Source organism: Gopherus flavomarginatus, unplaced genomic scaffold (genome assembly GCF_025201925.1).
Source record: "Gopherus flavomarginatus isolate rGopFla2 unplaced genomic scaffold, rGopFla2.mat.asm mat_scaffold_34_arrow_ctg1, whole genome shotgun sequence".
Taxonomy (NCBI): domain Eukaryota; kingdom Metazoa; phylum Chordata; order Testudines; family Testudinidae; genus Gopherus; species Gopherus flavomarginatus.
The window spans coordinates 6411873-6436648 of record NW_026115061.1 but is presented as its reverse complement, the minus strand read 5'-3'; the positions used below and the strand labels follow the sequence as shown (position 1 = coordinate 6436648).

The 24776-nt window shown below is 50.6% G+C and overlaps 7 non-coding genes across 7 annotated transcripts; 5 read left to right on the top strand and 2 right to left on the bottom strand.

The window, feature by feature from the left end:
• Positions 1 to 2: 2 nt before the first annotated feature.
• On the top strand, positions 3 to 197 carry LOC127042245 (U2 spliceosomal RNA). Its single transcript, XR_007771896.1, has one exon. It is a non-coding gene; the product is annotated as a U2 spliceosomal RNA (small nuclear RNA).
• A 6030-nt stretch (positions 198 to 6227) lies between these two features.
• Positions 6228 to 6391, bottom strand: LOC127042253 (U1 spliceosomal RNA). Its single transcript, XR_007771903.1, has one exon. It is a non-coding gene; the product is annotated as a U1 spliceosomal RNA (small nuclear RNA).
• Positions 6392 to 9531: 3140 nt separating this feature from the next.
• Positions 9532 to 9647, top strand: LOC127042254 (U5 spliceosomal RNA). The gene has a single exon (XR_007771904.1). It is a non-coding gene; the product is annotated as a U5 spliceosomal RNA (small nuclear RNA).
• A 1136-nt stretch (positions 9648 to 10783) lies between these two features.
• LOC127042247 (U2 spliceosomal RNA) lies at positions 10784 to 10978 on the top strand. The gene has a single exon (XR_007771898.1). It is a non-coding gene; the product is annotated as a U2 spliceosomal RNA (small nuclear RNA).
• Positions 10979 to 14826: 3848 nt separating this feature from the next.
• LOC127042252 (U5 spliceosomal RNA) lies at positions 14827 to 14942 on the top strand. The gene has a single exon (XR_007771902.1). It is a non-coding gene; the product is annotated as a U5 spliceosomal RNA (small nuclear RNA).
• Positions 14943 to 16078: 1136 nt separating this feature from the next.
• On the top strand, positions 16079 to 16273 carry LOC127042244 (U2 spliceosomal RNA). Its single transcript, XR_007771895.1, has one exon. It is a non-coding gene; the product is annotated as a U2 spliceosomal RNA (small nuclear RNA).
• Positions 16274 to 22304: 6031 nt separating this feature from the next.
• On the bottom strand, positions 22305 to 22468 carry LOC127042241 (U1 spliceosomal RNA). Its single transcript, XR_007771892.1, has one exon. It is a non-coding gene; the product is annotated as a U1 spliceosomal RNA (small nuclear RNA).
• Between the last annotated feature and the right edge of the window lie 2308 nt (positions 22469 to 24776).

Sequence of the window (24776 nt, the reverse complement as noted above, 5' to 3'; positions counted from 1 at the left end):
TCATTTTTATTTAAACATTTTCTAATAAGCTTTTAAATGTGTTCTTATCAGTTTAATCTCTGATAGGTAGGTCCTTGATGTGAGGACTGTAGATTAGCTTGGTTGTTTGAAAGGAGGAGGGTTAGAGAAGAAGCTTGCTTTGTCTGCCCCATGTATGGACCTGGTAGTGCAGTGCTTCCAGGAACGGTGTATCTCCTTTAGGGGAGAAACTTCTGGCAGAGAAAAACAGAAAAGAGTTGAGCTGTGGTGACGGTTTTTTCAAGCAGATCTTTTTTCAATAGCAGCAAAATCTGGTGTCTTTAGCGGTTTTTCTTTCTTTGTGATAAACACCAATACAGTTACGGTTTCTTGGAAGTGTTTTGTGAGTCTGCAGATGTGAGAGGTTCTTCTTTCTCTTGCTAGAGAATTATTTAAGAAGCAGGACTCCTTCTTTCTGCTGTGAGCCTTTTCAACGGTATGAGGGACAAATGCTTTCCAGACTCTGGGTCTCTTGGGGAGATGGTTGTTTTTTTGTTTTTGTTTTTCTTGGGGTGGGGGATTGGTAATATTTGAGATTAGGTGTATATCAACAACTGCATGACTTACACAGACTTCTCCCCACCCGACCTACGTTCTCTGTATCTTGGTTGGTAAGATCGAGACAAGGCCCTAGGTGTCGTGCTGCACCTGGCACACAGGGGCCCCAATCCTGATTTCTCCCCTTCCCTCGAACCTACTGTAATCTAAATGCTAAATAATAATCCTTAACTGCTCATTATTGCCACCCTCACTATTGGAAAATCCCCAAAATCACGACAGTGGCTTACAAATCATGAGGATTCATTTTTTAAAACAAAAATGTAATGTGGGTTCTCTAGCTTTCCCTTCCGGTTTTCTGAACCAGGCAAGCTAGAAACTTACCTTTCTAGTGCAGCGAGAGCCCCAGGGAGCAGGAGCCCCCGGCACCTGGGGCTGGCATGCAGAGGGGTTCCTCACGGTTGTGTGTTCCACACTTTGATCTCACCCACCAAGTATCAAGTGTGATCTCCTCAGGCACTAGAACAGCCTTTCCATTTAGTCACAGACAGCCCCCTTGGGCACCCTGACTCTATCTTGCCACCCAGGTGTAGTAGACGCTGCTGTAACACGCAAACTCTGTACGTCCTTTAGGGCTAACCCTAGCCCAAGAGCCGGGAGCCCTTGCTTATGCTTAGAAGGCGTGCCGTCTCCCTGAAGTCCAAGCAGCATCGCGGGTGGGGACAACAGTTTCTTCCTGACAGGGTTTTTTATTCCATTCGCCCAGAGCTCAAGCTGATGGGGGCAAGTGTTTGTGCAGGTCTCTGCCACCTCGTGGGTGTGTGAGGGGGAGCAATCAACCAAGTCTTTTGTCCACAGATGATCCACAGCGGCTTGTCTGATGTCTCAGTCGAGGCTTTCTCTTGTTGGAAAGGAGATGACGCTTCTTCTGGTAAGGTAGCGTTTCACACTTGGTAATGCTTCGCTCCTGACTGGTGGCGGGGTGGCGGCAAGGGGGTTTACAGCTTTAGTGCCAACGCTTATAGATCACCTTACAACATGGGCTATGGCTATTATAGGTGAGAAGAATGCATGCAGCAACTCACGAGCTTGTCATAAACTCTAAACATACTTCTATAAAGCTAATGCCTCTTTTAACAGCACTAACAAACAGCTGAGCAAGACTAGTTACCAGCCATGCGTTTGTCACTTTTCAGTAAGGCCTAGGGGCCTTGGCATGAGCTGGCCCCTGGTCTGCCAGTGTCAGAAGAGGATCTTCCCTCTCTTATCCCCAGGTGTCTGTACTGGGAGCAGTACTGTTCAACTTACTCATAAATGATCTGGGGAAAGGGGTAAACAGTGAGGTGGCAAAATTTGCGGATGATACAAAATTGCTCAGGATAGTTAAGTCCCAAGCAGACTGCAGAGAGCCACAAAGAGATCTCACAAAACTGGGTGACGGGACAAGAGAATGGCAGATGAAGGGCGGTGCTCTTAAGTGCAAAGTCATGCACACTGGAAAACAGAATCCCAACTCTCCCTATAAAACGACGGGGTCTAAATTAGCTGTTACCACGCGAGAAAGAGTTCTGGGAGGCATTGTGGATAGGTCTCTGAAAACATCCACTCAGTGTGCAGCGGAGTCTCGGGAATCATTAAGAAAGGGATAGGTAAGAAGACAGAAACTGTCATATCGCCTCAATATCAATCCATGCTACTCCCACACCTTGAATACTGTGCGCTGATGCGGTCGCCCCAATCTCAAAAAAGATATATTGGAATGGGAAAGATTCCGAAAAGGACAACAAAAATGATGAGGGAATATGGACCAGCTTCCGTCTAAGAAGGGATTAATAAGATTGGGACTTTTCATCTTGGAAAAGAGACGACTATAGGGGGATACGACAGAGGTCTATAAAACCGTGACCGGTGTGGAGAAAGTAAATCAGGAAGAGTTATTTACTCCTTCTCATAAGGCACGAACTGGGGGTGGGGGGTGTCACCAAATAAAATTAATAGGCCGCAGCTTTAAAACAAACAGAAGGAAGTATTTCTTCACGCACCACACAGTCAACCTGTGGAACTCTTTGCCAGAGGATGTCGCGAATGCCAAGACTATAACAGGGTTCCAAAAAGCACTAGATACCTTTCTGGAGGATAGTTCCATCTATGACGCTTCGCCAGCGGTATTTCTAGCTAACCCCTGTTTGCCAGAAGCTGGGTATGGGCGCCAGGGGATGGAGCACTTGATGATTCCCCGTTCTGGTCATTCCCTCTGGGGTGCCTGGCATTGGCCGCGGTCAGAAGACAGGATACTGGGCTAGGTCTTTAACTTGGACGGGGAGCTGGGAAGATGGTAAATCAGACAGAACCCGTTCGACAAACCTCTTCATTTCCTTGTTACTGCCTGACTTCTTTATTCATTTCCTTTTCCTTATTTCCCAGCTGTCACGGAGTGTGGGGGAGTCCGGCCCTGCACCCCTCTTCCTGGGACCCACAGTGACTCTTAGCCAGCCAGTAAAACAGAAGGTTTATTGGACAACAGGAACACAGGTTACAGCAGGGCTTGCAGACACAGTCAGGACCCCTCCATCGAGTCCGTCTGGGCTTTCAGGGTGCTTGGATCCTAGCTAGGATACCCTGAATTCCGCCCACACAGCCCCAAGCCCAAACTCAAACTGCTTCCCTCCTGCCACCCCCTTCCTTTGTCCCCTTCCCGGGCAAAGGGGTTGACCTTTCCCCTCCCTTACCTAGCTCAGGTTACAGGCCCTGGCATTGTCCATCCCCTAAAGTCCTCCCTTGCTCTCCCACTCCCCACACAGACAGTCCCTACTGCATCACACCAGCAGACTGACTAGACACCAGATTTGGGTGCTAGCAGAGGGACCTGACGAGCTCCTTCTTTTCGGCAGCGTTGAACATGCCAGGGCACAGTCAGATTCTGGATGCTCCTCTGAACGTAACCCCTAGCGCTCAGTTGTATGGTCACATTAACACCACCCTATATCGAAAACCCACCGACCGCTATGCCTACCTTCATGCCTCCAGCTTCCATCCCGGGCACATCACACGATCCATTGTCTACAGCCAAGCACTGAGGTACAACCGCATCTGCTCTGACCCCTCAGACAGAGACCAACACCTACAAAATCTCCACCAAGCATTCTCAAAACTACAATACCCGCACGAGGAAATAAGGAAACAGATCAACAGAGCCAGACGTGTACCCAGAAGCCTCCTACTGCAAGACAAACCCAAGAGAAAAACCAACAGGACTCCACTGGCCATCACATACAGCCCCCAGCTAAAACCCCTCCAATGCATCATCAAGGATCTACAACCCATCCTGGACAATGATCCCACACTTTCACAGGCCTTGGGTGGCAGGCCTATCCTTGCCCACAGACAACCTGCCAACCTGAAAAATATTCTCACCAGTCACTGCACACCACACCATAATAACTCTAGCTCAGGAACCAATCCATGCAACAAACCTCGATGCCAACTCTGCCCACATATCTACACCAGCGACACCATCACAGGACCTAACCAGATCAGCCACACCATCACTGGTTCATTCACCTGCACATCCACCAATGTAATATACGCCATCATATGCCAGCAATGCCCCTCTGCTATGTACATCGGCCAAACTGGACAGTCTCTACGGAAAAGGATAAATGGACACAAATCAGACATTAGGAATGGCAATATACAAAAACCTGTAGGAGAGCACTTCAACCTCCCTGGCCACACTATAGCAGACCTTAAGGTGGCCATCCTGCAGCAAAAAAACTTCAGGACCAGACTTCAAAGAGAAACTGCTGAGCTTCAGTTCATCTGCAAATTTGACACCATCAGCTCAGGATTGAACAAAGACTGTGAATGGCTTGCCAATTACAGAAACAGTTTCTCCTCTCTTGGTTTTCACACCTCAACTGCTAGAACAGGGCCTCATCCTCCCTGATTGAACTGACCTCGTTATCTCTAGCTTGCTTGCTAGCACACATATATATACCTGCCCCTGGATATTTCCATTACATGCATCTGAGGAAGTGGGTATTCACCCACGAAAGCTCATGCTCCAAAACGTCTGTTAGTCTATAAGGTGCCACAGGATTCTTTGCTGCTTTTACAGTTGTATTTCTGTTTCTTAGCTCTTTTGGGCCATCGATCTTTGGTCTGACACGTAGGATCCCTGCATTAGGAGAGAGGGCTAATTAATGAGACCACAAACCTTGGAAATCAAATGAAACCTGAAGTCCGTAGAAGACCCCGAAAGGCCCTTGGGGAGTGGAGGGCAAGCTGAGGAAGAGTTCCCTGCACAGCTTACCTCTCCATTCTCGTTTTCCTGTCCTGATCGCAAAAGCCGGGAAGCAGCTCCGGGTAGGGAGGGGATACCATATGCGTGCAGTGGTTAGACAGGAAACAGCAAGGAACTGGACTGGTACGGAGTGAAACCGGAAGCCTCTTCTGTATGCCTGATGACTGCATGTTTGAGAGAGTTATGTGGGAAGTGGAGGCTTTGAGTGGGCTTTCAGAGGAAATGTAATGGAAAGGCAGCAGAAAGTGGAATCCCAGGGTTTTAAACAATCCTCCGATAACACACCAAAAAGCTCAGGTCTAGTTACTCATTCAAAATTAGAAGAAAGTTACAGCAAGATTTCATCATAAATGAAGTCAAACCCTAAAGATTTCACAACACAACTGCTGTAAGGAGCCACGAGGGAAGCAAGACAAAGTCAACCTTCTCACAGAGAAACCCAGTTAAACCATTTCTCTCTTTTGAAGCAGCATAATCTCCCCAAATGGAAGGGCACTGTTCCCGGAGAAGGGTCCTGGAGAGGGCTTTCCTCGTTGGTGCAGGCCATCCACCTCCCCGAAAGACGGGAGCTAGGTCGACGGAAGAATTCTTCCGACCAAGGCGCGGACTGACGTAGCCGCGTCGATTTACGTTCCCCGTGCAGACCAGGCCCGAGGGTTGGAGCGTCCCGAAGAGTTAAGTCAGAACAGCTCCGTCTGTCAGGGGTGCGCAAAAGGGAAACCTGCTCCTGGGCGACGCACGCCGCCCTAACCCCCAGCGTAGCTAAGGGCTTTCGGGGAGGCGATGGGCCTAAAGCGATGGAAAGACCTCCTCCAGCACAGGGTTGTGACAGCCTGGTCTCCGTAGCACAGACAGGGAGGCCACCAAGAGACAGGAACAGACAGCAAAAGCCAAAGCGGCCCCAGGGCAGGGGGCGAGGCTGCCTGTTGGATGAGGGGACCGGGCGGGACAGGCCTTTGGGACAGGCCGTCCTCCCGTCAAAGGAGGAAGAGCCCAAGAAGGAGGGCCAGGCAAGAAGCTACAAGCAGGGAAAGAAGCAGAGCAGGCGGGCGGGCAGCTCCCCTTAGAGCAAAAGAAGGCATTGGCCCAAGCCCCCCCGCAAAAGCAGACTAGAGAGCAGATGAGCTGCAAAAGACCAGGGAAAGTCAAGAAAGCACAGAGCTTTGCAAGCCACAGGGAAAGTTTCAGAGCTTGAGCTTTGCTTCTTCTCCCTTGGCCCCATCATCAGGGGCAAGAACAAAGGTGCCAAAAGCTACAGGACCTGCAGAAGAGAGCCGTCACAAAGACAGGAGAGCAAAACCGCTTTTGTCAAAACCAACCACACAGCTGCACGCTGGACCAAGCATCCCCAGGCCACTGAGCAGCACTCCCCAAGGCATCTCGTTTTCCTCTCTTTTCAACCAATCGCCAGGGGAGAGCGCGAACGCAGTCCCCCACTACCACAAATTATGCAGTCGAGTTTCCCCCATTTGGGGAAATCGCAGGGGTCAACACACCCGCAGTGCAATGGATGAGCCTCACCCTGGGAAAACCACCTTCGTGATCACAGTATTTCCCCTGCCAGGTAAGTATGAGGTCCTACTGCCCAGCTGCCGCCCGCCCTCGCTCTCCCCAGACTTCTAAGACACGGGGCGGACCGCCACGCCCCAACCCCCTGGCCTCGCCCACACCGGCCCCCACTGCCGACAGATGCCCCGCCGCGTCCCCGAGGCCCCTCCCTTCTCCACGCCGAGCTCCCGGGGCCAAAGTCGGGCCCTGCCGGGCCGCCTGCCTCCGCTCCGACAATGCTCTGCTCGCACACAGATCTGCATACACGCTCACGCGACTCCGCCCCTCCGCTCGGGCCCCCTCCCCCTGCCTGCTCGGGCCATGACTCTTGCGCCCTGGAGTTGTAGCCGGGTCTCGTCCCAGGCATCCAGGCTATCAGAGAGACCACATTGACCAGCTGCTGCTGGGGAAAGAGTGCAGCTTGCATTTTGCTGCTCTCTCTCCCCACCGGAAGTTGGTCCAATACAAGAACGACCTCCCCTGCCTTGTCTCACTTCAGTTTCTCCTCAGTGCAGAAGGTCGGGTGTTGTCAGCCACTCTCCAGAAACTGGAAGGCCACTCCATCCCTTTTGTTACCTGCCAAGTGAGGCTGAGTGCACTGGCAGGCAGCGCCGTCCGAAGGAGTGGAAGATTAGACAAATGGCCAGGGAAGGGTATAAAACTATTGCTCGGGAAGGCAGGAGCGAAATTAGGAAGGGCAACTCAGGCTTGGAGTTGCAGCTAGCAAGAGATGTTAAGGGTAACAAGAAGAAGGGTTTCTTCAGGTATGTTAGCAACAAGAAGAAAGTCAAGGAAACTGTGGGCCCCATACTGAATGAGAGAGGCGACCTAGTGACAGAGGATGTGGAAAAAGCTAAGGTACTCAATGCTTTCCCCCGCCCCGCCCCCGTCTTCACGAACAAAATCTGCTCCCAGACTGCTGCACTGGGCAGCACAGCATGGAGAGGAGGTGACCAGCCCCCTGTGGAGAAAGAAGTGGTTTGAGACTATTTAGAAAAGCTGGGGGAGCACGAATCCGTGGGGCTGGATGCGCTGCATCCCAGGGTGCTAAAAGAGTTGGCGGGTGTAATTGCAGGGCCATTGGCTATTATCTTTGAAAACTCATGGTGATCGGGGGAGGTCCCGGATGACTGGAAAAAGGCTAATGTAGTGCCCATCGTTAAAAAAGGGAAGAAAGAAGGAGGATGCGGGGAACTACAGGCCAATCAGCCTCACCTCAGTCCCTGGAAAAATCATGGAGCAGGTCCTCGAGGAATCAATTCTGAAGCACTCAGAGGAGAGGCAAGTGATCAGCAGCAGTCAGCATGGATTCAGCAAGGGCAAGTCACGCCTGACTAACCGAATTGCCTTCTGTGAGGAGATAAGTGGGTCTGGGGATGAGGGGAAAGCAATGGAGGTGTTATTCCTTGACTTTATCAAAGCTTTTGATACAATCATCTCCCACAGCATTCTTGTCGGCAAGTTCAAGAAGTATGGGCTGGATGAATGGACTATAAGGTGGAGAGAAAGCTGGCTAGGTCGTCGGGTTCAACGGGTAGTGATCGATGGCTCCACGTCTAATTGGCAGCCGATATCAAGCGGCGTGCCCCAGGGGTCGGTCCTGGGGCCGATTGTGTTCAATATCTTCATTAATGTTCTGGAGGATGGCGTGGACTGCCCTCTCAGCAAGTTTGCAGATGACACTAAACTGGGAGGAGCGGTCGATACGCTGGAGGGTAGGGGTAGGATACAGAGGGACCTAGACAAATTAGAGGATTGGGCCAAAAGACACCTGATGAGGTTCAACAAGGACAAGTGCCCAGTCCTACACTTAGGACGGAAGAATCCCACGTGCTGCTCCAGACTAGGGACCGAATGGCTAGGCAGCAGTTCTGCAGAAAAGGACCCAGGGGTTACAGTGGAGGAGAAGCTGCCTATGAGTCGACGGTATGCCCTTGTTGCCAAGAAGGCTAACGGCATTTTGGACTGTATACGTAGGGGCATTGCCAGCAGATCGAGAGACGTGATCGTTCCCTTCTATTCGACATTGGTGAGGCCTCATCTGGAGTACCGTGTCCAGTTTTGGGCCCCACACTACAAGAAGGACGTGGAAAAACTGAAAAGAGTCCAGCCTAGGGCAAGAAAAATGATTGGGGGCGGGTGGGCGGGGGCTGGAAGACATGACTTATGAGGAGAGGCTGAGGGAACTGGGATTGTTTAGTCTGCAGAAGAGAAGAATGAGGGGGGATTGATCGCTACTTCCAACTACCTGAAAGGGGGTTCCAAAGAGGATGGATCTAGACTGTTCTCAGTGGTGCCAGATGACAGAACAAGGAGCAATGGTCCCAAGTTGTGGTGGGGAAGGTGGAGGTTGGATATTAGGAAAAGCCTTTTTCACGAGGAGGGTGGTGAAGCATTGGAATGGGTTCCCTATTCCAATGGAGGTGGTGGAATCTCCTTCCTTAGAGGTTTTCAAGGTCAGGCTTGACAAAGCCCTGGCTGGGATGATTTAGTTGGGGATTGGGTTGGACTAGATGACCTCCTGAGGTCCCTTCCAACCCTGAGAGTCCATGATTTTTAAGCTGTTCCCGTGCATCAAGGTGAGCTGCAGCTCAGCAAACCCCAAGGATCTGAGGCGAGCTACTTTGCAGCAGAGGCAGACCAAGCAGCAGGTACAACGCGGGGTCACACCCCGGCCGGCAGATAGAATCTCATGTCCGAGATCCCGGCTCCTGTTCCTTGGCAAAGCGTGTGCTTTTGCTCCGGATTTTAGCTGCGGGCCAAGTGCCCTCTGGCCTCTCGTCCGGGCTCCGTCCTCCATGCGCCTGGGCATCAGCGGGACTGTCTCAGGAGAGCAGCTTCCCCACCCTCGCCGCATCCCAATCTCCGCCCAGCTGGGGAAGGAGCAGAGACAGCCCGGAGAAAAGTCTCCTTTGAACGCCGGAGACGGCCGGAGCATCTTATTTGCATACTCACAGAGCATTGCGCGCAGCGAAGCGAGTCCCTGGTCAAGGGGCTGGTTTTGCTCCCTGTGTTCCCGGTTCTGATGATCCAACTCGGGCTATCAATCGGTTCAATTCCATTTCCTCTAAAAGCTCTGCAGTTTAGCGGGCTGTGAGAGTACTCACCCTGACTTGTGGTAGCATACGCGGTTGCCCTGGCAGCGCCTCTGCCCTGTTTTCCATGTACTCTGCTTTCTCTTCAGTTCGTATAAATCTTTCGCCTTTTACTAAAGATTTCCGTGGAGAGGAACATCTATGAGTTTGTAGCCAATTTTTGGAGGCTTTGCTTTGGTGAGGCTGTTCCCTGTTGTGAAAAAGAACAGAAGGGGGCTACCTGAACTGGTGTCAGTAGCTCGAGCTTTCCTATAAACAACTCAGAGCTGTGAAAATGACTGTTTGGGAATTACTGTTCCATTATTTTATTTTCAGCTGATCGTGTTAGTGAGATGGCTTCCTGTCTAGCAGGGGACTCTTTTGTGATGGGTATTCCGCTGGCTCTTCGGTTTTGGAAGTTTTTGGTTATCACGGTTGAAGAGCAGCAAATAAATGCGTTGTTGTTCGTGTTAAGGTTTGGTTTGTCCTAAGAGTGGATGGTTTGGAGTCATTTGTAACTCTGCCGTTAGTTATTGGCAACAGCTTGTTATTGGGCCCCTGAGTGGAAAGGCTGCTCTTGCAGATTTTAGTTTGTCATTGTTGGAAGGTCAGTTAAAGAGCTGCTCTCTTAATGTAGTCCGTGAGGGTTCTTACGCCACCCTCCTTAATATACCTTCCAGAAGGTGATTGCATAGTTTCCCTCGTCTCCCCACAGAAGAGAAATTGTCCATCCCTTTCCTGTTGGGAAAACACCAGTGTTTTCAAACCTTTTGCCCAGATGAGGGATAGTTCATAGGAGCAGAAGAGGAGGAAGGTTGTGGCCCTTTGAGTCAGATTCCTAGCGTTTAAGGCCAGAAGGAACCAGCCCATCACCTCAGAGGGACTAAGGGGCACCAATGCCCCAAATAGCGAGGAATTGCTTTGATGCAATTGACTGTATGTTTGAGATAGTTCGGTGGGAAGGAGCAGAAAAGAGCATCGGGGCTGCGGAACAGCGCTTGCATAGGCTTTCTTTGCCCTGGTTTGCTGTAAGAGTTAACAGTGAGAAATTGGTAGTCACAGGTCAGTGGGTGGCTTTATGGAAATTAGGAGTATAGAGGGGAAACCAGCGAGAGGAAGGCGTCTGCAAGACTTGTCTGTCTTTGAACAGAATTGTGCGTTAAGGGTTCTTGCTTTGAATTCTTCCACTGGAGTCATTTCGGGGAAGTGAGTCTCACGTAGAGTTCCCTAGTTACGGTGTTTGTTGCGTGTCTGGGAGCTCGTCCTGGTGAGGTAGAAATGGGTGGGCGCAGGGGTGTGCGTGCGTGCGTGGCAGAGTGTCAGCCTTGCTTCTCTGCAGCTCATTTTTATTTAAACATTTTCTAATAAGCTTTTAAATGTGTTCTTATCAGTTTAATCTCTGATAGGTAGGTCCTTGATGTGAGGACTGTAGATTAGCTTGGTTGTTTGAAAGGAGGAGGGTTAGAGAAGAAGCTTGCTTTGTCTGCCCCATGTATGGACCTGGTAGTGCAGTGCTTCCAGGAACGCTGTATCTCCTTTAGGGGAGAAACTTCTGGCAGAGAAAAACAGAAAAGAGTTGAGCTGTGGTGACGGTTTTTTCAAGCAGATCTTTTTTCAATAGCAGCAAAATCTGGTGTCTTTAGCGGTTTTTCTTTCTTTGTGATAAACACCAATACAGTTACGGTTTCTTGGAAGTGTTTTGTGAGTCTGCAGATGTGAGAGGTTCTTCTTTCTCTTGCTAGAGAATTATTTAAGAAGCAGGACTCCTTCTTTCTGCTGTGAGCCTTTTCAACGGTATGAGGGACAAATGCTTTCCAGACTCTGGGTCTCTTGGGGAGATGGTTGTTTTTTTGTTTTTGTTTTTCTTGGGGTGGGGGATTGGTAATATTTGAGATTAGGTGTATATCAACAACTGCATGACTTACACAGACTTCTCCCCACCCGACCTACGTTCTCTGTATCTTGGTTGGTAAGATCGAGACAAGGCCCTAGGTGTCGTGCTGCACCTGGCACACAGGGGCCCCAATCCTGATTTCTCCCCTTCCCTCGAACCTACTGTAATCTAAATGCTAAATAATAATCCTTAACTGCTCATTATTGCCACCCTCACTATTGGAAAATCCCCAAAATCACGACAGTGGCTTACAAATCATGAGGATTCATTTTTTAAAACAAAAATGTAATGTGGGTTCTCTAGCTTTCCCTTCCGGTTTTCTGAACCAGGCAAGCTAGAAACTTACCTTTCTAGTGCAGCGAGAGCCCCAGGGAGCAGGAGCCCCCGGCACCTGGGGCTGGCATGCAGAGGGGTTCCTCACGGTTGTGTGTTCCACACTTTGATCTCACCCACCAAGTATCAAGTGTGATCTCCTCAGGCACTAGAACAGCCTTCCCATTTAGTCACAGACAGCCCCCTTGGGCACCCTGACTCTATCTTGCCACCCAGGTGTAGTAGACGCTGCTGTAACACGCAAACTCTGTACGTCCTTTAGGGCTAACCCTAGCCCAAGAGCCGGGAGCCCTTGCTTATGCTTAGAAGGCGTGCCGTCTCCCTGAAGTCCAAGCAGCATCGCGGGTGGGGACAACAGTTTCTTCCTGACAGGGTTTTTTATTCCATTCGCCCAGAGCTCAAGCTGATGGGGGCAAGTGTTTGTGCAGGTCTCTGCCACCTCGTGGGTGTGTGAGGGGGAGCAATCAACCAAGTCTTTTGTCCACAGATGATCCACAGCGGCTTGTCTGATGTCTCAGTCGAGGCTTTCTCTTGTTGGAAAGGAGATGACGCTTCTTCTGGTAAGGTAGCGTTTCACACTTGGTAATGCTTCGCTCCTGACTGGTGGCGGGGTGGCGGCAAGGGGGTTTACAGCTTTAGTGCCAACGCTTATAGATCACCTTACAACATGGGCTATGGCTATTATAGGTGAGAAGAATGCATGCAGCAACTCACGAGCTTGTCATAAACTCTAAACATACTTCTATAAAGCTAATGCCTCTTTTAACAGCACTAACAAACAGCTGAGCAAGACTAGTTACCAGCCATGCGTTTGTCACTTTTCAGTAAGGCCTAGGGGCCTTGGCATGAGCTGGCCCCTGGTCTGCCAGTGTCAGAAGAGGATCTTCCCTCTCTTATCCCCAGGTGTCTGTACTGGGAGCAGTACTGTTCAACTTACTCATAAATGATCTGGGGAAAGGGGTAAACAGTGAGGTGGCAAATTTTGCGGATGATACAAAATTGCTCAGGATAGTTAAGTCCCAAGCAGACTGCAGAGAGCCACAAAGAGATCTCACAAAACTGGGTGACGGGACAAGAGAATGGCAGATGAAGGGCGGTGCTCTTAAGTGCAAAGTCATGCACACTGGAAAACAGAATCCCAACTCTCCCTATAAAACGACGGGGTCTAAATTAGCTGTTACCACGCGAGAAAGAGTTCTGGGAGGCATTGTGGATAGGTCTCTGAAAACATCCACTCAGTGTGCAGCGGAGTCTCGGGAATCATTAAGAAAGGGATAGGTAAGAAGACAGAAACTGTCATATCGCCTCAATATCAATCCATGCTACTCCCACACCTTGAATACTGTGCGCTGATGCGGTCGCCCCAATCTCAAAAAAGATATATTGGAATGGGAAAGATTCCGAAAAGGACAACAAAGATGATGAGGGAATATGGACCAGCTTCCGTCTAAGAAGGGATTAATAAGATTGGGACTTTTCATCTTGGAAAAGAGACGACTATAGGGGGATACGACGGAGGTCTATAAAACCGTGACCGGTGTGGAGAAAGTAAATCAGGAAGAGTTATTTACTCCTTCTCATAAGGCACGAACTGGGGGTGGGGGGTGTCACCAAATAAAATTAATAGGCCGCAGCTTTAAAACAAACAGAAGGAAGTATTTCTTCACGCACCACACAGTCAACCTGTGGAACTCTTTGCCAGAGGATGTCGCGAATGCCAAGACTATAACAGGGTTCCAAAAAGCACTAGATACCTTTCTGGAGGATAGTTCCATCTATGACGCTTCGCCAGCGGTATTTCTAGCTAACCCCTGTTTGCCAGAAGCTGGGTATGGGCGCCAGGGGATGGAGCACTTGATGATTCCCCGTTCTGGTCATTCCCTCTGGGGCGCCTGGCATTGGCCGCGGTCAGAAGACAGGATACTGGGCTAGGTCTTTAACTTGGACGGGGAGCTGGGAAGATGGTAAATCAGACAGAACCCGTTCGACAAACCTCTTCATTTCCTTGTTACTGCCTGACTTCTTTATTCATTTCCTTTTCCTTATTTCCCAGCTGTCACGGAGTGTGGGGGAGTCCGGCCCTGCACCCCTCTTCCTGGGACCCACAGTGACTCTTAGCCAGCCAGTAAAACAGAAGGTTTATTGGACAACAGGAACACAGGTTACAGCAGGGCTTGCAGACACAGTCAGGACCCCTCCATCGAGTCCGTCTGGGCTTTCAGGGTGCTTGGATCCTAGCTAGGATACCCTGAATTCCGCCCACACAGCCCCAAGCCCAAACTCAAACTGCTTCCCTCCTGCCACCCCCTTCCATGGTCCCAAGTTGTGGTGGGGAAGGTGGAGGTTGGATATTAGGAAAAGCCTTTTTCACGAGGAGGGTGGTGAAGCATTGGAATGGGTTCCCTATTCCAATGGAGGTGGTGGAATCTCCTTCCTTAGAGGTTTTCAAGGTCAGGCTTGACAAAGCCCTGGCTGGGATGATTTAGTTGGGGATTGGGTTGGACTAGATGACCTCCTGAGGTCCCTTCCAACCCTGAGAGTCCATGATTTTTAAGCTGTTCCCGTGCATCAAGGTGAGCTGCAGCTCAGCAAACCCCAAGGATCTGAGGCGAGCTACTTTGCAGCAGAGGCAGACCAAGCAGCAGGTACAACGCGGGGTCACACCCCGGCCGGCAGATAGAATCTCATGTCCGAGATCCCGGCTCCTGTTCCTTGGCAAAGCGTGTGCTTTTGCTCCGGATTTTAGCTGCGGGCCAAGTGCCCTCTGGCCTCTCGTCCGGGCTCCGTCCTCCATGCGCCTGGGCATCAGCGGGACTGTCTCAGGAGAGCAGCTTCCCCACCCTCGCCGCATCCCAATCTCCGCCCAGCTGGGGAAGGAGCAGAGACAGCCCGGAGAAAAGTCTCCTTTGAACGCCGGAGACGGCCGGAGCATCTTATTTGCATACTCACAGAGCATTGCGCGCAGCGAAGCGAGTCCCTGGTCAAGGGGCTGGTTTTGCTCCCTGTGTTCCCGGTTCTGATGATCCAACTCGGGCTATCAATCGGTTCAATTCCATTTCCTCTAAAAGCTCTGCAGTTTAGCGGGCTGTGAGAGTACTCACCCTGACTTGTGGTAGCATACGCGGTTGCCCTGGCAGCGCCTCTGCCCTGTTTTCCATGTACTCTGCTTTCTCTTCAGTTCGTATAAATCTTTCGCCTTTTACTAAAGATTTCCGTGGAGAGGAACATCTATGAGTTTGTAGCCAATTTTTGGAGGCTTTGCTTTGGTGAGGCTGTTCCCTGTTGTGAAAAAGAACAGAAGGGGGCTACCTGAACTGGTGTCAGTAGCTCGAGCTTTCCTATAAACAACTCAGAGCTGTGAAAATGACTGTTTGGGAATTACTGTTCCATTATTTTATTTTCAGCTGATCGTGTTAGTGAGATGGCTTCCTGTCTAGCAGGGGACTCTTTTGTGATGGGTATTCCGCTGGCTCTTCGGTTTTGGAAGTTTTTGGTTATCACGGTTGAAGAGCAGCAAATAAATGCGTTGTTGTTCGTGTTAAGGTTTGGTTTGTCCTAAGAGTGGATGGTTTGGAGTCATTTGTAACTCTGCCGTTAGTTATTGGCAACAGCTTGTTATTGGGCCCCTGAGTGGAAAGGCTGCTCTTGCAGATTTTAGTTTGTCATTGTTGGAAGGTCAGTTAAAGAGCTGCTCTCTTAATGTAGTCCGTGAGGGTTCTTACGCCACCCTCCTTAATATACCTTCCAGAAGGTGATTGCATAGTTTCCCTCGTCTCCCCACAGAAGAGAAATTGTCCATCCCTTTCCTGTTGGGAAAACACCAGTGTTTTCAAACCTTTTGCCCAGATGAGGGATAGTTCATAGGAGCAGAAGAGGAGGAAGGTTGTGGCACTTTGAGTCAGATTCCTAGCGTTTAAGGCCAGAAGGAACCAGCCCATCACCTCAGAGGGACTAAGGGGCACCAATGCCCCAAATAGCGAGGAATTGCTTTGATGCAATTGACTGTATGTTTGAGATAGTTCGGTGGGAAGGAGCAGAAAAGAGCATCGGGGCTGCGGAACAGCGCTTGCATAGGCTTTCTTTGCCCTGGTTTGCTGTAAGAGTTAACAGTGAGAAATTGGTAGTCACAGGTCAGTGGGTGGCTTTATGGAAATTAGGAGTATAGAGGGGAAACCAGCGAGAGGAAGGCGTCTGCAAGACTTGTCTGTCTTTGAACAGAATTGTGCGTTAAGGGTTCTTGCTTTGAATTCTTCCACTGGAGTCATTTCGGGGAAGTGAGTCTCACGTAGAGTTCCCTAGTTACGGTGTTTGTTGCGTGTCTGGGAGCTCGTCCTGGTGAGGTAGAAATGGGTGGGCGCAGGGGTGTGCGTGCGTGCGTGGCAGAGTGTCAGCCTTGCTTCTCTGCAGCTCATTTTTATTTAAACATTTTCTAATAAGCTTTTAAATGTGTTCTTATCAGTTTAATCTCTGATAGGTAGGTCCTTGATGTGAGGACTGTAGATTAGCTTGGTTGTTTGAAAGGAGGAGGGTTAGAGAAGAAGCTTGCTTTGTCTGCCCCATGTATGGACCTGGTAGTGCAGTGCTTCCAGGAACGGTGTATCTCCTTTAGGGGAGAAACTTCTGGCAGAGAAAAACAGAAAAGAGTTGAGCTGTGGTGACGGTTTTTTCAAGCAGATCTTTTTTCAATAGCAGCAAAATCTGGTGTCTTTAGCGGTTTTTCTTTCTTTGTGATAAACACCAATACAGTTACGGTTTCTTGGAAGTGTTTTGTGAGTCTGCAGATGTGAGAGGTTCTTCTTTCTCTTGCTAGAGAATTATTTAAGAAGCAGGACTCCTTCTTTCTGCTGTGAGCCTTTTCAACGGTATGAGGGACAAATGCTTTCCAGACTCTGGGTCTCTTGGGGAGATGGTTGTTTTTTTGTTTTTGTTTTTCTTGGGGTGGGGGATTGGTAATATTTGAGATTAGGTGTATATCAACAACTGCATGACTTACACAGACTTCTCCCCACCCGACCTACGTTCTCTGTATCTTGGTTGGTAAGATCGAGACAAGGCCCTAGGTGTCGTGCTGCACCTGGCACACAGGGGCCCCAATCCTGATTTCTCCCCCTTCCCTCGAACCTACTGTAATCTAAATGCTAAATAATAATCCTTAACTGCTCATTATTGCCACCCTCACTATTGGAAAATCCCCAAAATCACGACAGTGGCTTACAAATCATGAGGATTCATTTTTTAAAACAAAAATGTAATGTGGGTTCTCTAGCTTTCCCTTCCGGTTTTCTGAACCAGGCAAGCTAGAAACTTACCTTTCTAGTGCAGCGAGAGCCCCAGGGAGCAGGAGCCCCCGGCACCTGGGGCTGGCATGCAGAGGGGTTCCTCACGGTTGTGTGTTCCACACTTTGATCTCACCCACCAAGTATCAAGTGTGATCTCCTCAGGCACTAGAACAGCCTTTCCATTTAGTCACAGACAGCCCCCTTGGGCACCCTGACTCTATCTTGCCACCCAGGTGTAGTAGACGCTGCTGTAACACGCAAACTCTGTACGTCCTTTAGGGCTAACCCTAGCCCAAGAGCCGGGAGCCCTTGCTTATGCTTAGAAGGCGTGCCGTCTCCCTGAAGTCCAAGCAGCATCGCGGGTGGGGACAACAGTTTCTTCCTGACAGGGTTTTTTATTCCATTCGCCCAGAGCTCAAGCTGATGGGGGCAAGTGTTTGTGCAGGTCTCTGCCACCTCGTGGGTGTGTGAGGGGGAGCAATCAACCAAGTCTTTTGTCCACAGATGATCCACAGCGGCTTGTCTGATGTCTCAGTCGAGGCTTTCTCTTGTTGGAAAGGAGATGACGCTTCTTCTGGTAAGGTAGCGTTTCACACTTGGTAATGCTTCGCTCCTGACTGGTGGCGGGGTGGCGGCAAGGGGGTTTACAGCTTTAGTGCCAACGCTTATAGATCACCTTACAACATGGGCTATGGCTATTATAGGTGAGAAGAATGCATGCAGCAACTCACGAGCTTGTCATAAACTCTAAACATACTTCTATAAAGCTAATGCCTCTTTTAACAGCACTAACAAACAGCTGAGCAAGACTAGTTACCAGCCATGCGTTTGTCACTTTTCAGTAAGGCCTAGGGGCCTTGGCATGAGCTGGCCCCTGGTCTGCCAGTGTCAGAAGAGGATCTTCCCTCTCTTATCCCCAGGTGTCTGTACTGGGAGCAGTACTGTTCAACTTACTCATAAATGATCTGGGGAAAGGGGTAAACAGTGAGGTGGCAAATTTTGCGGATGATACAAAATTGCTCAGGATAGTTAAGTCCCAAGCAGACTGCAGAGAGCCACAAAGAGATCTCACAAAACTGGGTGACGGGACAAGAGAATGGCAGATGAAGGGCGGTGCTCTTAAGTGCAAAGTCATGCACACTGGAAAACAGAATCCCAACTCTCCCTATAAAACGACGGGGTCTAAATTAGCTGTTACCACGCGAGAAAGAGTTCTGGGAGGCATTGTGGATAGGTCTCTGAAAACATCCACTCAGTGTGCAGCGGAGTCTCGGGAATCATTAAGAAAGGGATAGGTAAGAAGACAGAAACTGTCATATCGCCTCAATATCAATCCATGCTACTCCCACACCTTGAATACTGCGCGCTGATGCGGTCGCCCCAATCTCAAAAAAGATATATTGGAATGGGAAAGATTCCGAAAAGGACAACAAAGATGATGAGGGGATATGGACCAGCTTCCGTCTAAGAAGGGAATAATAGGATTGGGACTTTTCATCTTGGAAAAGAGACGACTATAGGGGGATACGACGGAGGTCTATAAAACCGTGACCGGTGTGGAGAAAGTAAATCAGGAAGAGTTATTTACTCCTTCTCATAAGGCACGAACTGGGGGTGGGGGGTGTCACCAAATAAAATTAATAGGCCGCAGCTTTAAAACAAACAGAAGGAAGTATTTCTTCACGCACCACACAGTCAACCTGTGGAACTCTTTGCCAGAGGATGTCGCGAATGCCAAGACTATAACAGGGTTCCAAAAAGCACTAGATACCTTTCTGGAGGATAGTTCCATCTATGACGCTTCGCCAGCGGTATTTCTAGCTAACCCCTGTTTGCCAGAAGCTGGGTATGGGCGCCAGGGGATGGAGCACTTGATGATTCCCCGTTCTGGTCATTCCCTCTGGGGCGCCTGGCATTGGCCGCGGTCAGAAGACAGGATACTGGGCTAGGTCTTTAACTTGGACGGGGAGCTGGGAAGATGGTAAATCAGACAGAACCCGTTCGACAAACCTCTTCATTTCCTTGTTACTGCCTGACTTCTTTATTCATTTCCTTTTCCTTATTTCCCAGCTGTCACGGAGTGTGGGGGAGTCCGGCCCTGCACCCCTCTTCCTGGGACCCACAGTGACTCTTAGCCAGCCAGTAAAACAGAAGGTTTATTGGACAACAGGAACACAGGTTACAGCAGGGCTTGCAGACACAGTCAGGACCCCTCCATCGAGTCCGTCTGGGCTTTCAGGGTGCTTGGATCCTAGCTAGGACACCCTGAATTCCGCCCACACAGCCCCAAGCCCAAACTCAAACTGCTTCCCTCCTGCCACCCCCCTTCCTTTGTCCCCTTCCCGGGCAAAGTGGTTGACCTTTCCCCTCCCTTACCTAGCTCAGGTTACAGGCCCTGGCATTGTCCATCCCCTAAAGTCCTCCCTTGCTCTCCCACTCCCCACACAGACAGTCCCTACTGCATCACACCAGCAGACTGACTAGACACCAGATTTGGGTGCTAGCAGAGGGACCTGACGAGCTCCTTCTTTTCGGCAGCGTTGAACATGCCAGGGCACAGTCAGATTCTGGATGCTCCTCTGAACGTAACCCCTAGCGCTCAGTTGTATGGTCACATTAACACCACCCTATATCGAAAACCCACCGACCGCTATGCCTACCTTCATGCCTCCAGCTTCCATCCCGGGCACATCACACGATCCATTGTCTACAGCCAAGCACTGAGGTACAACCGCATCTGCTCTGACCCCTCAGACAGAGACCAACACCTACAAAATCTCCACCAAGCATTCTCAAAACTACAATACCCGCACGAGGAAATAAGGAAACAGATCAACAGAGCCAGACGTGTACCCAGAAGCCTCCTACTGCAAGACAAACCCAAGAGAAAAACCAACAGGACTCCACTGGCCATCACATACAGCCCCCAGCTAAAACCCCTCCAACGCATCATCAAGGATCTACAACCCATCCTGGACAATGATCCCACACTTTCACAGGCCTTGGGTGGCAGGCCTATCCTTGCCCACAGACAACCTGCCAACCTGAAAAATATTCTCACCAGTCACTGCACACCACACCATAATAACTCTAGCTCAGGAACCAATCCATGCAACAAACCTCGATGCCAACTCTGCCCACATATCTACACCAGCGACACCATCACAGGACCTAACCAGATCAGCCACACCATCACTGGTTCATTCACCTGCACATCCACCAATGTAATATACGCCATCATATGCCAGCAATGCCCCTCTGCTATGTACATCGGCCAAACTGGACAGTCTCTACGGAAAAGGATAAATGGACACAAATCAGACATTAGGAATGGCAATATACAAAAACCTGTAGGAGAGCACTTCAACCTCCCTGGCCACACTATAGCAGACCTTAAGGTGGCCATCCTGCAGCAAAAAAACTTCAGGACCAGACTTCAAAGAGAAACTGCTGAGCTTCAGTTCATCTGCAAATTTGACACCATCAGCTCAGGATTGAACAAAGACTGTGAATGGCTTGCCAATTACAGAAACAGTTTCTCCTCTCTTGGTTTTCACACCTCAACTGCTAGAACAGGGCCTCATCCTCCCTGATTGAACTGACCTCGTTATCTCTAGCTTGCTTGCTAGCACACATATATATACCTGCCCCTGGATATTTCCATTACATGCATCTGAGGAAGTGGGTATTCACCCACGAAAGCTCATGCTCCAAAACGTCTGTTACTCTATAAGGTGCCACAGGATTCTTTGCTGCTTTTACAGTTGTATTTCTGTTTCTTAGCTCTTTTGGGCCATCGATCTTTGGTCTGACACGTAGGATCCCTGCATTAGGAGAGAGGGCTAATTAATGAGACCACAAACCTTGGAAATCAAATGAAACCTGAAGTCCGTAGAAGACCCCGAAAGGCCCTTGGGGAGTGGAGGGCAAGCTGAGGAAGAGTTCCCTGCACAGCTTACCTCTCCATTCTCGTTTTCCTGTCCTGATCGCAAAAGCCGGGAAGCAGCTCCGGGTAGGGAGGGGATACCATATGCGTGCAGTGGTTAGACAGGAAACAGCAAGGAACTGGACTGGTACGGAGTGAAACCGGAAGCCTCTTCTGTATGCCTGATGACTGCATGTTTGAGAGAGTTATGTGGGAAGTGGAGGCTTTGAGTGGGCTTTCAGAGGAAATGTAATGGAAAGGCAGCAGAAAGTGGAATCCCAGGGTTTTAAACAATCCTCCGATAACACACCAAAAAGCTCAGGTCTAGTTACTCATTCAAAATTAGAAGAAAGTTACAGCAAGATTTCATCATAAATGACGTCAAACCCTAAAGATTTCACAACACAACTGCTGTAAGGAGCCACGAGGGAAGCAAGACAAAGTCAACCTTCTCACAGAGAAACCCAGTTAAACCATTTCTCTCTTTTGAAGCAGCATAATCTCCCCAAATGGAAGGGCACTGTTCCCGGAGAAGGGTCCTGGAGAGGGCTTTCCTCGTTGGTGCAGGCCATCCACCTCCCCGAAAGACGGGAGCTAGGTCGACGGAAGAATTCTTCCGACCAAGGCGCGGACTGACGTAGCCGCGTCGATTTACGTTCCCCGTGCAGACCAGGCCCGAGGGTTGGAGCGTCCCGAAGAGTTAAGTCAGAACAGCTCCGTCTGTCAGGGGTGCGCAAAAGGGAAACCTGCTCCTGGGCGACGCACGCCGCCCTAACCCCCAGCGTAGCTAAGGGCTTTCGGGGAGGCGATGGGCCTAAAGCGATGGAAAGACCTCCTCCAGCACAGGGTTGTGACAGCCTGGTCTCCGTAGCACAGACAGGGAGGCCACCAAGAGACAGGAACAGACAGCAAAAGCCAAAGCGGCCCCAGGGCAGGGGGCGAGGCTGCCTGTTGGATGAGGGGACCGGGCGGGACAGGCCTTTGGGACAGGCCGTCCTCCCGTCAAAGGAGGAAGAGCCCAAGAAGGAGGGCCAGGCAAGAAGCTACAAGCAGGGAAAGAAGCAGAGCAGGCGGGCGGGCAGCTCCCCTTAGAGCAAAAGAAGGCATTGGCCCAAGCCCCCCCGCAAAAGCAGACTAGAGAGCAGATGAGCTGCAAAAGACCAGGGAAAGTCAAGAAAGCACAGAGCTTTGCAAGCCACAGGGAAAGTTTCAGAGCTGAGCTTTGCTTCTTCTCCCTTGGCCCCATCATCAGGGGCAAGAACAAAGGTGCCAAAAGCTACAGGACCTGCAGAAGAGAGCCGTCACAAAGACAGGAGAGCAAAACCGCTTTTGTCAAAACCAACCACACAGCTGCACGCTGGACCAAGCATCCCCAGGCCACTGAGCAGCACTCCCCAAGGCATCTCGTTTTCCTGTCTTTTCAACCAATCGCCAGGGGAGAGCGCGAACGCAGTCCCCCACTACCACAAATTATGCAGTCGAGTTTCCCCCATTTGGGGAAATCGCAGGGGTCAACACACCCGCAGTGCAATGGATGAGCCTCACCCTGGGAAAACCACCTTCGTGATCACAGTATTTCCCCTGCCAGGTAAGTATGAGGTCCTACTGCCCAGCTGCCGCCCGCCCTCGCTCTCCCCAGACTTCTAAGACACGGGGCGGACCGCCACGCCCCAACCCCCTGGCCTCGCCCACACCGGCCCCCACTGCCGACAGATGCCCCGCCGCGTCCCCGAGGCCCCTCCCTTCTCCACGCCGAGCTCCCGGGGCCAAAGTCGGGCCCTGCCGGGCCGCCTGCCTCCGCTCCGACAATGCTCTGCTCGCACACAGATCTGCATACACGCTCACGCGACTCCGCCCCTCCGCTCGGGCCCCCTCCCCCTGCCTGCTCGGGCCATGACTCTTGCGCCCTGGAGTTGTAGCCGGGTCTCGTCCCAGGCATCCAGGCTATCAGAGAGACCACATTGACCAGCTGCTGCTGGGGAAAGAGTGCAGCTTGCATTTTGCTGCTCTCTCTCCCCACCGGAAGTTGGTCCAATACAAGAACGACCTCCCCTGCCTTGTCTCACTTCAGTTTCTCCTCAGTGCAGAAGGTCGGGTGTTGTCAGCCACTCTCCAGAAACTGGAAGGCCACTCCATCCCTTTTGTTACCTGCCAAGTGAGGCTGAGTGCACTGGCAGGCAGCGCCGTCCGAAGGAGTGGAAGATTAGACAAATGGCCAGGGAAGGGTATAAAACTATTGCTCGGGAAGGCAGGAGCGAAATTAGGAAGGGCAACTCAGGCTTGGAGTTGCAGCTAGCAAGAGATGTTAAGGGTAACAAGAAGAAGGGTTTCTTCAGGTATGTTAGCAACAAGAAGAAAGTCAAGGAAACTGTGGGCCCCATACTGAATGAGAGAGGCGACCTAGTGACAGAGGATGTGGAAAAAGCTAAGGTACTCAATGCTTTCCCCCGCCCCGCCCCCGTCTTCACGAACAAAATCTGCTCCCAGACTGCTGCACTGGGCAGCACAGCATGGAGAGGAGGTGACCAGCCCCCTGTGGAGAAAGAAGTGGTTTGAGACTATTTAGAAAAGCTGGGGGAGCACGAATCCGTGGGGCTGGATGCGCTGCATCCCAGGGTGCTAAAAGAGTTGGCGGGTGTAATTGCAGGGCCATTGGCTATTATCTTTGAAAACTCATGGTGATCGGGGGAGGTCCCGGATGACTGGAAAAAGGCTAATGTAGTGCCCATCGTTAAAAAAGGGAAGAAAGAAGGAGGATGCGGGGAACTACAGGCCAATCAGCCTCACCTCAGTCCCTGGAAAAATCATGGAGCAGGTCCTCGAGGAATCAATTCTGAAGCACTCAGAGGAGAGGCAAGTGATCAGCAGCAGTCAGCATGGATTCAGCAAGGGCAAGTCACGCCTGACTAACCGAATTGCCTTCTGTGAGGAGATAAGTGGGTCTGGGGATGAGGGGAAAGCAATGGAGGTGTTATTCCTTGACTTTATCAAAGCTTTTGATACAATCATCTCCCACAGCATTCTTGTCGGCAAGTTCAAGAAGTATGGGCTGGATGAATGGACTATAAGGTGGAGAGAAAGCTGGCTAGGTCGTCGGGTTCAACGGGTAGTGATCGATGGCTCCACGTCTAATTGGCAGCCGATATCAAGCGGCGTGCCCCAGGGGTCGGTCCTGGGGCCGATTGTGTTCAATATCTTCATTAATGTTCTGGAGGATGGCGTGGACTGCCCTCTCAGCAAGTTTGCAGATGACACTAAACTGGGAGGAGCGGTCGATACGCTGGAGGGTAGGGGTAGGATACAGAGGGACCTAGACAAATTAGAGGATTGGGCCAAAAGACACCTGATGAGGTTCAACAAGGACAAGTGCCCAGTCCTACACTTAGGACGGAAGAATCCCACGTGCTGCTCCAGACTAGGGACCGAATGGCTAGGCAGCAGTTCTGCAGAAAAGGACCCAGGGGTTACAGTGGAGGAGAAGCTGCCTATGAGTCGACGGTATGCCCTTGTTGCCAAGAAGGCTAACGGCATTTTGGACTGTATACGTAGGGGCATTGCCAGCAGATCGAGAGACGTGATCGTTCCCTTCTATTCGACATTGGTGAGGCCTCATCTGGAGTACCGTGTCCAGTTTTGGGCCCCACACTACAAGAAGGACGTGGAAAAACTGAAAAGAGTCCAGCCTAGGGCAAGAAAAATGATTGGGGGCGGGTGGGCGGGGGCTGGAAGACATGACTTATGAGGAGAGGCTGAGGGAACTGGGATTGTTTAGTCTGCAGAAGAGAAGAATGAGGGGGGATTGATCGCTACTTCCAACTACCTGAAAGGGGGTTCCAAAGAGGATGGATCTAGACTGTTCTCAGTGGTGCCAGATGACAGAACAAGGAGCAATGGTCCCAAGTTG